Genomic DNA, 12,234 nt, shown 5'->3' on the forward strand with positions numbered 1-12,234 from the left:
GTTGAAGTCTGGCAGGCCACGTGTCTTGTACCCACTTTCCATTTAGATGAGCTCCCCAAGCTTTGTCTGAGGCATCTGTCGTTAGAATCTGACTCGCCTCTGGCCGGGTCACAGAGAGTCCCTTGTTTAGGTGACATTCCTGAGCCCACCACAAAAATTCCTTTTGAATGCAAGGTATTATCTGAATGACAGTGTCCATATCTTGGCAGTGCTGTGTCCATACATTTTGAGATACCATTGTAGCTTCCTCATATGCAGTTTGGCATTGGGAAGCACCAGAATACAAGATGCCATGAACCCCAAGGCTTGAAGGACTGTCCTTGCAGTCAGCCTGGACTGATGAGACAATTGATGGAAGTAAAGAAAGATTCTTTTGTTTGTCCGGGGTCAAAAGGCCATCTGGGATGCTGTATTCAGTCTCACACCCAGAAAGCACATGTCCTGAGAGGGTACTAGACTGGACTTTATTTCGTTCACAGAATACCCCAGGCATCTTAGCACTGCTATCACATATTGTAAATGATGAAGAAGTTCGTCCTTTCCTTGGGCCAGAATCAGGCAATCGTCCAAATAAGGATAGATCTGTATTCCTCTTAGCCTGAAGAAAGCTATCACTGGAGCCAGAACCTTCGTGAACACTCTGGGCAGTAGATAAGCCAAAGGGCAATGCAGAGAACTGATAATGAGAAGTCCCAGCCAAAACGCAGATACTTCCTGCAACTTAGCCTGATAGGAACATGAAGGTAAGCCTCCTTGAGATCCAGAGTCACCATCCAGTGATCTTTGCCCAGCAGAGGTAAAAGCTGTTGTAACGTCAACATTTTGAACTTGGGAATGTCCAGATAAGTGTTGAGGATAGATAAGTCCAAAATTGGTCTCCACGTGTTCCCCTTCTTTGGTACTAGGAACAGGCGAGAATAAAATCCTAGGCCCACTTCTGGCAGAGGGACCGGTTGTATGGCCCCTATTTGAAGCAACAGAGAAATTTGTTTGTGAGCCTCTAGTCTTTGCTGAGGAGGAGCGTCCGGCATGCCTTTGAAAGGAGGCAAGGTATGGAAATAAAACTTGTAACCTTGGTGTATGATATCCAATACCCATCTGTCTTGGGTAATCAAACTCCAATTTTCCTTGAAGAGTGCCAACCTTCCTCCCAAAGGTGCTGCCAGGCAAGAAGGATCTGGCAGCTGAAAAGGTAGGTCATTGGGCCTGTTTACGAAAGGACTGGCCCCTGCCCTCACCTGAAGATTGTGCAGGTGAACTCCCTGTTCTAGGTCTGAAGGAGCTCTGAGCTCTGCCCCTACCACGTCTAGATCTACCCCTAGACTGTGAATCATAAGAAGATGCGTCCACCCCTTAGCAGGCCAGTTCCTACTAAACTTGGAGGCTGAACTTGCAAAAAATCTTTAACAGCCTGCATAGACTTAGCCTTGTCTTCCATTTTCTTCAAGACTGACTCCACAGGTGAACCAAACAACACATCAGACTGTAAGGGAGCATCCAAAATCCTTGTCTTAACATGGTCAGATAAATTCTGATTCCTCAGCCAGGCGTGCCTGCGAAGAACTGACCCAGTGGCAGCCACCCTAGACGAGGCCTGTACAGCATCAAAACCACATTGTAAAGAATGCTTACCCACCTGTTCAGAGACATGTACCAAATCTTGTAATCCTTTACACTCAATGCCTTCCGCCAGAGCATCTACCTTAGACTTCAATTGAGAAAGAAGATAGTTTTGATATTTCAACATGTGAAACTGGCAATTCAAAGCCCTCATAGCTAAGGTGGAAGAAGTATAGACTTTCTTTCCCCATCTATCCAAAGCTCTGGCCTCTTTATCTGGAGGAACCGGATTTTTTACAACAGAGGCCTTGACACCCTTAGGTCCCTGACTAACAGTTTCTGGGTCCGCCCTAGGACTCTTACAAAGATATTTATGAGCCTCAGGCACCCTGTAATACCTATCCGGTTTAACAGGAGCAGGAAGCAAAGAATCAGGATTAAGAGAAGCCTCTGCAAACACATCTTCCACAACATCCAGAACAGGTGGTATAGCCAAAGGCCTATGCTGGGGTAAAAGCAAAAATCCTAAGCCTTTTCCTGGAATCAGAGAAGTCCTGACCTTCCCACTTAAAATGTTCCCTCATGGAATGAAGAGTCTCTGAAAAAGAAAAATCCTCTGGAGGAGAAGCAGAAGGAGTTGAATCATCTGCATCAGAATCAGAATAAGGAGAGTACTCCTGCAAGTCTTCAGCCGAAGACTCTGAAACATCCGAAGCCTGCTCAAAACTCCCCAACTCTGGTTCCACCCTAGGCCTCTTATCAGGAGGGGGCAAAGAACCTCTAATCAAAGTAATTAAATCTTCTGCCATTTTAAGCATGTGCTTCTTGGGCACAGATCCTGATGAACTAGGAGTGACACCAACAGAAGCTAAACCTGGCCTGCCTCTGGGAGAAGCCTTGGAAACAGAAGGAGAAGACCTAACCACCCTGGGAAGGGAGGGTAGTACAGTAACCTGAGAAGCCCCTTCAGCCTGACCTGCCTCCTGAGAGGCCACATCCTGCAAAATCAAAGTCTCCCCTGGGACTCCAGAGAAGCCTCCGGCGGAACCACCGGTTCCACTGACACCTCTAAAGAACCGGCGTCCGGTACGGACGACTCTTCTTGCCTGGGTTTAGATGCTTTGTCTTTGCGCTTCTTCGAAGAAGCGGGCGTCGGAGCATCCGACGGCATATTGTAATTGCACCGCTTCCCGAAGTCCAACCTGGCACAATCTAACCTTCGCTTAATAGTGCGCTTATTGAACCTAGCACAAAAGCGACACCCAACAACGTCATGCTCAGGCCCCAAACAAGGAATACACAAAGTATGATAATCCCTATGCGGTATCTGCTTCCCACAAGAAATACAGTTATTCACTTTTTCTGACATCCGGTAAACCACTGAGGCAAGAAAAAACTAAAATATTCCCCAACGGGGTACTTAGCCAACTTTGACTCGGTCTGAAACTCCGAATTCGAAAAATTTCAGAACGCCGAACGGCACTTGCAACGCTGCTTCTGCATCGGACCATGCGGCAAAAAAGACTGAGGATATGACGTCGGTCATGCGCATTTGTACCCTGACGTCCTGATGTCAGTCTTAAGCGCCGTGACCGACGTCAGCCTAATACTTTGATATTCGGGCCGACCGAGGAGAGCGGACTACCCAAGTGTAAGGACTGCAGCAATGTGAGATGAAGAACATCAAGGTGATACAAAACTGATTTGGATTTCACACACCACTTTTTAGTTTACTATAAAGTCAGTTCACTATAACATCAAGAAGTACACCAGGTTAGAAATCTGGTTGGGATAATACGCAAGTATGTAATTTATCCTACATTTATTGTTGGAAGCAAATTTTGAAAGCTCCATAGGATAGACTCATTAGGATCCCTGATGGTACAGAAATATGGACTGAAGTTGAAGTAACAGCCTGAGATTCACTGCCCAGTCCTTAAGAGTGAGATTTAAACACAGCACAGATGAAAGAGGCATAGGAAAACAATCAAGAACTTTATCACTGAACAGCGCAGAATACTGATAAAATGAAATAAAAACATAAAAAAGTAAAGTTGTGTACACTTACCATAAATGTAGATGTTCAAGTGTATTCACTGTTGCAGTCATCACGCTGCCTGCAGGTAGCCCTCAGTCGTCCCGAATACCAGAGTCTTAGGATTTCTGCATTGGATGCTGTCACCTCATCCATGACGTTAGGTCTTCAGGGGTATATATAAAATATGCAGCTGACGCCATTACATCAGTTTTTCTTACACCAGATGTCAGGAGCCCCCACAATAGGAAGCAATCAAATGGTGTGGAACACCTCCAGTAGAAAGTAAATACCATTTCCATAAGATATGGCCAAAAAAGAGGATAGGTAGAAAGTAAAGAAAGACAGGGGGCTGGAGGGAGGGTAACCAGGACTGCAACAGTGAATACACTTGAACATCTACATTTATGGTAAGTGTACACAACTGTACTAAGTTCTTCATGTTTCACTGTTGCAGTCTTCACATTTGGGTTGATTCCCAAAGCTGAGGAAGGGTGGAGGCAGTCAAGAAGTAGTAGGACTGGCTAGCAGAGGCCTTGTAAGGCTGCTGTGGCAAATCCAGCTCTGGATTTAGAAAAGATAGGTAAGTGGTAATGCTTGGTGAAGGTGTGTACAGAACTCCAGGTTGCAGCTTCCAGGATGTCCCTGGTAGGGACTCCCCTGAGAAAAGCTGTAGAGGTTTAGGTAGCCCTAGTGGAATGAGGCCTGATCCCCTGTGGGGTAGGTTTTCCATGGTGTTTGTAGCAGAAATGGATGTAGTGTGCTATCCATTTAGAAATGGTTTGTTTTGAAATGGCCTTGCCCTTTGCTCTTGCAGCAAAGCTGACTAGCAGCTGGTCAGATTTTCTGAAAGGTTTAGTCCTAACAAGGTAGGACCTGAGCTGTCTGTGCACATCCAAGGAGTGGAGGATCCTTTCCCCTTTATTCTGAAGATTAGGAAAAATGGTTGGCAAATGGATGGATTGGTTTAAAGCCGCACTGGATACCACCTTGGGCATAAAAGATTGGTTATTCCTAAGGGAAATTCTAGCCGCGTGGAAGATAAAAAAAATTTTGAGAGAAAAATCGCCAAAGACTCAAAAGACAATCATAAGGCCTTTTTTAGCTATGTTAGGAACCTGGGAGGCAATTCCCAGATATGCTCAGAATTAGTTCATAATAATGTAAAAATCACTGTACCAACAGACATTGCCAACATACTGGCTGACAGGTTCAGTGCAAACTTCTCCCCCCATCCCCCCCAAAAGGAGAGATATCTATCCTGGCAGATTGCAGCCTCCCAAACATCTCAATTACCCAGGTGAAAACTGCTCTCTCCAAGGCAAAAAACACAGCATCTATGGGACCTGATGGTGTCCCTGGCTGTGTGCTCCACGAACTCAATGAGGAATTAAACCCGCATTTAAGGCAGCTGCTTAATCTTAGCCTCACCTCAGGATCGTGCAAGGGTGGAGTACGGCAACTGTTGTCCCACTTCACAAAGGCGGTGCCTCCACTGACCCTGGAAACTACCGCCCCATTAGCTTAACAAGCCTGGTTTGCAAAGCTATGGAAAGGATCATAATGAACCTCATAAATAAAGACATAGGGGACTTACAGACATTGGATCCAACCCAGTTTGGCTTTGTCAAGGGCAGATCATGCCTCTTGAACTTGGTTGACTTCGAAACGGTCTCCAAGGCCATTGATGAGGGCAAGGCAGTCCATACAGCTTACCTTGACCTCGCAATAGCTTTCGACACAATACCCCACTCAGGTATCATTGAAAAACTCACCACCTTAAATGTAAACCCATACGTCACTAGATGGGTTTCAAACTGGCTAAGTGACAGAACCCACAGGGTCAGAGTTGCAGGCGCTATGTCAGATTCCAAGCCGGTCACAAGTGGGATCCCACAGGGCTCGGTCCTGGGTCCCCTCTTGTTCGGCATCTATTTTTCAGAAGTACAAGCGAACACAAGAGGATTATGGCTGACAAAGTTTGCAGATGACTGCAAATTGGGCGCCATAGTTGAAAACACTTCAGACACAGATATCCTTCAGAAGGGTATTACAGAAATGGAAAACTGGTGCCAGAGCCATGGCCTAAAGTTAAACGCCAAAAAATGCATAGTCATACCCTTCAGGAAAAACAAGGTAACCCCTAGCTACCATATAGGTGGCAACCCGCTGAGCACAGAAGAGGTCATCAGGGATCTGGGGACCCAGGTTGACAGTAGCCTCTCCTTCGACAGTCATGTTGCTAAGGTAGTTAGGAAGACCTTCTACATTGCCCACGTGATCATGAAGGGATTCACATCCAGATCAAGGGAGGTCATTGTTCCCCTGTACTCATCACTCATCAGACCAATGATTGAGTACAATGCCCCATTCGGAATGTATCTTAACCGACACCTGCAGCAATTGGAAAGACCCCAAAAGTTCCTCAACAAAAGGATAATGGGTCTCAAAAATATGTCTTATGCTGCCCGACTGAAGGAACTCCAGCTCTATTCAGTAGCATACCGTCTGCTCAGAGGTGACCTGTGCCTGACATACAAGGCCATGTCCAACCCGGAATTAATGGACATGCTCCACCTCAAAAAATCTAAATCTACCAGAACTACAAGAGCAAGAGACTTAAACCTCAACACGGTCATAAATAGGACGTGCTGGAGGGACAGATTCATCACCCAGAGACTCCCTATGCTGTGGAACAAGATCCCGGTACATGTGAGGCATAGCACCTCGCTGGGCTTGTTCAAGAGGAATCTTGACAAATGGATGGGAGATCGCAGGTTTACCCCGGGGATCACCTCTGTGTCACTACTGGACAGAGATACGGCAAAATAATGGGCATAGTATCCTTCAAACTTAAGGGGTGGCGATAGCCACAAAACTTTGGGCTAGGCTTATAAATGCCCTAGGGCAGATAGCCTAGTATGAACCTATGAACCTAATGAAGGGTTCCACAGCCATAAGGATCTGTAACTCAGACACTCTTCTTGCTGAAGTGATTGCTAGCAGTAAGGCTGTTTTCCAAGAGAGGAATTTTAACTCTGCTGTAGCAGCAGACTCAAAAGGGGGAAGCGTGAGCTTCTCTAGTACAAAGTTAAGGTCCCAGGCAGGAGTGGAAGCTCTCCTTGGGGGTCTTAAATTGTTAGCTCCTCTCAGGAACTGTTTGATCAGTGGGTGAGAGAAGAGGGGTGTCTCAGTATTGTAATGAGCTGAGATGGCAGAGGCATGAATCTTTATTGATGAGAATGAGAGGCCTTTGTGGAGCAGCTCTGCTAGATAATCTAGGATTTGAGGCAAAGAGGGCACGGCTGTGTCCTTCCCTTGAGACTGGCTCCAAGAACAGTATGTATTCCACTTTTCTGAATAGGATTTCCTAGTACTGGGCCTCCTGACCTCAAGAATAACATCCATCCCTTGTTTGCTGAGAGTTGCTGGTGATGTATTCAGGGAATAAGCCAGGCTGCCAGGTTCAAGGTTTGCAGCTGAGGATGCAAAATCTGTCCCTCCTGCTGGAACAGAAGAAAGTGAGGTCTGCTGTAGGTACCAGGGTGGCACTGCTATCAGAATGCATAGGAGTGGGTACCAGTGCTGGCGTGGCCAGTCTGGTGCAATAAGGACTGTCCTTGGCCTGTCCTGTTTGATCTTGTGGAGTACCTCTGGAAGGAGGGGCAGAGGGGGAAAGGCATAGATTGAGAAGTTTTCCCATGTGAAGGATAGGGCATCCACTTTCCAAGCTTGGCTGTGGGGAACTCTGGTGCAAAATTTGTTTGATGGTTTTGGGAGGACGCAAAGAGGTCCACCTCTGGTGTCCCCCACCTGTGTATTAGAAGTTTGAATGAGTTTGGTTCCAGTTTCCACTCGTGTGGGCCCATTAGATTTCTGCTTAAGTCATCTGCCAGTGAATTTTGCTTGCCTAGCAGGAACTGAGCTTGCAGGTGCACTTGGTTGCTTAAAGCTGTGTTCCACAGTGTCATGGCTAACCTGCAGAGTGGGTAGGAGTGAGTTCCCCCCTGCTTGTTTATGTACCACATAACTGTGGTGTTGTCTGTCTTTATCAGGAGTTGTCCTGGCAGGATAAGGTATATGAAAGCTGTCAGTGCATTCTGTACAGCTAACATTTCTTTTTGATTGATATGCAGGTGAATTTGTTTTGGGCTCCATTTGCCTTGAATGCATTTGCCTGCCATGTGAGCCCCCCCATGCATAGTCTGATGTATCTGTTGTCAGAGTTTGGACAGCAGGGGGTTGTGAAAGGAGTCCCCCGTTGTGGTTGCAAGCCTCTGCCCACCAAAGGAACTCCGTCCTTAGGCAAGAAATGATAGGAATCACTGCTTCCAGGTCCTGGGAATTTTGACACCAGAGACTTTTTAAGTACCATTGGAGTTTCCTCATATGCAGTCTTGCATATGCAATCAGTAGAATACATGAGGCCATCAACCCTATAGCTTGCAGTATTTTTCTTGCAGATAGCTGGGTTTGAATGGCCAGTAGTTTGAAATAAGTTGTCAAATAAACCTGCTTTTCTGGAGTGAGGAATGCCATCTGGGAAGTTGTGTTCAAGCTTGCTCCCGGGAATACAATCTCTTGGCTGGGTACTAGATGTGATTTCTTTTCGCTGATGGTATACCCCAGAGAAGTTAGCAGTCTCTTTACAAAGGTCAGGTCCTGAAGTAGCAATTCCTGACTGTCCGCCTGAATCAGGCAATTGTCCAAGTATGGGTAAATTTGAATATTTCTCTGCCTGTAGTAAGCAATGGCTGGAGCCAGGCATTTTGTGAATACCCTGGGCGCAGTAGATAAGCCAAAAGGAAGTGCAGAGAACCTGCCCTGAAACGTAGATATTTCCTGCAAGATTCCCTTATGGGGATGTGCAGATAAGCTTCTTTTAAGTCTAGGGTGACTAGCCAGGATTCCTTGGCTGGCATAAGAAGCAGCTGCTGGAGTGTAAGCATTTTGAATTTTGGTACCACCAGGAAGGTATTTAGGGTTGACAGATCCAGAATAGGGTGCTAAGAGTTCTCTTTCTTAGGCACCAGGAACAGCCTGGAGTAGAAACCCTGTCCCCTTTGCTCTGCTGGCACAGGTTGAATAGCCCTGATACTGAGAAAAGAAAGTCTCGCAATAGCTTTCGACACAATACCCCACTCGGGTATCATTGAAAAACTCACCACCTTAAATGTAAACCCATACGTCACTAGATGGGTTTCAAACTGGCTAAGTGACAGAACCCACAGGGTCAGAGTTGCAGGCGCTATGTCAGATTCCAAGCCGGTCACAAGTGGGATCCCACAGGGCTCGGTCCTGGGTCCCCTCTTGTTCGGCATCTATTTTTCAGAAGTACAAGCGAACACAAGAGGATTATGGCTGACAAAGTTTGCAGATGACTGCAAATTGGGCGCCATAGTTGAAAACACTTCAGACACAGATATCCTTCAGAAGGGTATTACAGAAATGGAAAACTGGTGCCAGAGCCATAGCCTAAAGTTAAACGCCAAAAAATGCATAGTCATACCCTTCAGGAAAAACAAGGTAACCCCTAGCTACCATATAGGTGGCAACCCGCTGAGCACAGAAGAGGTCATCAGGGATCTGGGGACCCAGGTTGACAGTAGCCTCTCCTTCGACAGTCATGTTGCTAAGGTAGTTAGGAAGACCTTCTACATTGCCCACCTGATCATGAAGGGATTCACATCCAGATCAAGGGAGGTCATTGTTCCCCTGTACTCATCACTCATCAGACCAATGATTGAGTACAATGCCCCATTCGGAATGTATCTTAACCGACACCTGCAGCAATTGGAAAGACCCCAAAAGTTCCTCAACAAAAGGATAATGGGTCTCAAAAATATGTCTTATGCTGCCCGACTGAAGGAACTCCAGCTCTATTCAGTAGCATACCGTCTGCTCAGAGGTGACCTGTGCCTGACATACAAGGCCATGTCCAACCCGGAATTAATGGACATGCTCCACCTCAAAAAATCTAAATCTACCAGAACTACAAGAGCAAGAGACTTAAACCTCAACACGGTCATAAATAGGACGTGCTGGAGGGACAGATTCATCACCCAGAGACTCCCTATGCTGTGGAACAAGATCCCGGTACATGTGAGGCATAGCACCTCGCTGGGCTTGTTCAAGAGGAATCTTGACAAATGGATGGGAGATCGCAGGTTTACTCCAGGGATCACCTCTGTGTCACTACTGGACAGAGGTACGGCAAAATAATGGGCATAGTATCCTTCAAACTTAAGGGGTGGCGATAGCCACAAAACTTTGGGCTAGGCTTATAAATGCCCTAGGGCAGATAGCCTAGTATGAACCTATGAACCTAATGAAGGGTTCCACAGCCATAAGGATCTGTAACTCAGACACTCTTCTTGCTGAAGTGATTGCTAGCAGTAAGGCTGTTTTCCAAGAGAGGAATTTTAACTCTGCTGTAGCAGCAGACTCAAAAGGGGGAAGCGTGAGCTTCTCTAGTACAAAGTTAAGGTCCCAGGCAGGAGTGGAAGCTCTCCTTGGGGGTCTTAAATTGTTAGCTCCTCTCAGGAACTGTTTGATCAGTGGGTGAGAGAAGAGGGGTGTCTCAGTATTGTAATGAGCTGAGATGGCAGAGGCATGAATCTTTATTGATGAGAATGAGAGGCCTTTGTGGAGCAGCTCTGCTAGATAATCTAGGATTTGAGGCAAAGAGGGCACGGCTGTGTCCTTCCCTTGAGACTGGCTCCAAGAACAGTATGTATTCCACTTTTCTGAATAGGATTTCCTAGTACTGGGCCTCCTGACCTCAAGAATAACATCCATCCCTTGTTTGCTGAGAGTTGCTGGTGATGTATTCAGGGAATAAGCCAGGCTGCCAGGTTCGAGGTTTGCAGCTGAGGATGCAAAATCTGTCCCTCCTGCTGGAACAGAAGAAAGTGAGGTCTGCTGTAGGTACCAGGGTGGCACTGCTATCAGAATGCATAGGAGTGGGTACCAGTGCTGGCGTGGCCAGTCTGGTGCAATAAGGACTGTCCTTGGCCTGTCCTGTTTGATCTTGAGGAGTACCTCTGGAAGGAGGGGCAGAGGGGGAAAGGCATAGATTGAGAAGTTTTCCCATGTGAAGGATAGGGCATCCACTTTCCAAGCTTGGCTGTGGGGAACTCTGGTGCAAAATTTGTTTGATGGTTTTGGGAGGATGCAAAGAGGTCCACCTCTGGTGTCCCCCACCTGTGTATTAGAAGTTTGAATGAGTTTGGTTCCAGTTTCCACTCGTGTGGGCCCATTAGATTTCTGCTTAAGTCATCTGCCAGTGAATTTTGCTTGCCTAGCAGGAACTGAGCTTGCAGGTGCACTTGGTTGCTTAAAGCTGTGTTCCACAGTGTCATGGCTAACCTGCAGAGTGGGTAGGAGTGAGTTCCCCCCTGCTTGTTTATGTACCACATAACTGTGGTGTTGTCTGTCTTTATCAGGAGTTGTCCTGGCAGGATAAGGTATATGAAAGCTGTCAGTGCATTCTGTACAGCTAACATTTCTTTTTGATTGATATGCAGGTGAATTTGTCTTGGGCTCCATTTGCCTTGAATGCATTTGCCTGCCATGTGAGCCCCCCCATGCATAGTCTGATGTATCTGTTGTCAGAGTTTGGACAGCAGGGGGTTGTGAGAAAGGGAGTCCCCCGTTGTGGTTGCAAGCCTCTGCCCACCAAAGGAACTCCGTCCTTAGGCAAGAAATGATAGGAATCACTGCTTCCAGGTCCTGGGAATTTTGACACCAGAGACTTTTTAAGTACCATTGGAGTTTCCTCATATGCAGTCTTGCATATGGAATCAGTAGAATACATGAGGCCATCAACCCTATAGCTTGCAGTATTTTTCTTGCAGATAGCTGGGTTTGAATGGCCAGTAGTTTGAAATAAGTTGTCAAATAAACCTGCTTTTCTGGAGTGAGGAATGCCATCTGGGAAGTTGTGTTCAAGCTTGCTCCCGGGAATACAATCTCTTGGCTGGGTACTAGATGTGATTTCTTTTCGTTGATGGTATACCCCAGAGAAGTTAGCAGTCTCTTTACAAAGGTCAGGTCCTGAAGTAGCAATTCCTGACTGTCCGCCTGAATCAGGCAATTGTCCAAGTATGGGTAAATTTGAATATTTCTCTGCCTGTAGTAAGCAATGGCTGGAGCCAGGCATTTTGTGAATACCCTGGGCGCAGTAGATAAGCCAAAAGGAAGTGCAGAGAACCTGCCCTGAAACGTAGATATTTCCTGCAAGATTCCCTTATGGGGATGTGCAGATAAGCTTCTTTTAAGTCTAGGGTGACTAGCCAGGATTCCTTGGCTGGCATAAGAAGCAGCTGCTGGAGTGTAAGCATTTTGAATTTTGGTACCACCAGGAAGGTATTTAGGGTTGACAGATCCAGAATAGGGTGCTAAGAGTTCTCTTTCTTAGGCACCAGGAACAGCCTGGAGTAGAAACCCTGTCCCCTTTGCTCTGCTGGCACAGGTTGAATAGCCCTGATACTGAGAAAAGAAAGTACTTGCTTTTGGGCCTCTGTCCACTGGTTTGGAGGAAGGTCTGGCAATCTGCTTGGGGTTGGCATTGAGTGGAAATAGAATCTGTATCCCTGGGATACAATGTTTAAGACCCATCGGTCCTGAATAATATACTC

General features: G+C 46.5%; 1 protein-coding gene across 1 annotated transcript in view; it reads right to left on the reverse strand.

Moving 5' to 3' along the window:
* The window catches only part of LOC122799208 (ketosamine-3-kinase-like), a 407,977-nt gene that overhangs the window by 271,531 nt on the left and 124,212 nt on the right, over positions 1 to 12,234 (reverse strand). The window lies entirely within an intron of this gene.

The sequence above is a fragment of the Protopterus annectens genome, chromosome 4.part0, assembly GCF_019279795.1.
Source record: "Protopterus annectens isolate FY-2018-M chromosome 4.part0, PAN1.0, whole genome shotgun sequence".
Classification (NCBI taxonomy): Eukaryota; Metazoa; Chordata; order Ceratodontiformes; family Protopteridae; genus Protopterus; species Protopterus annectens.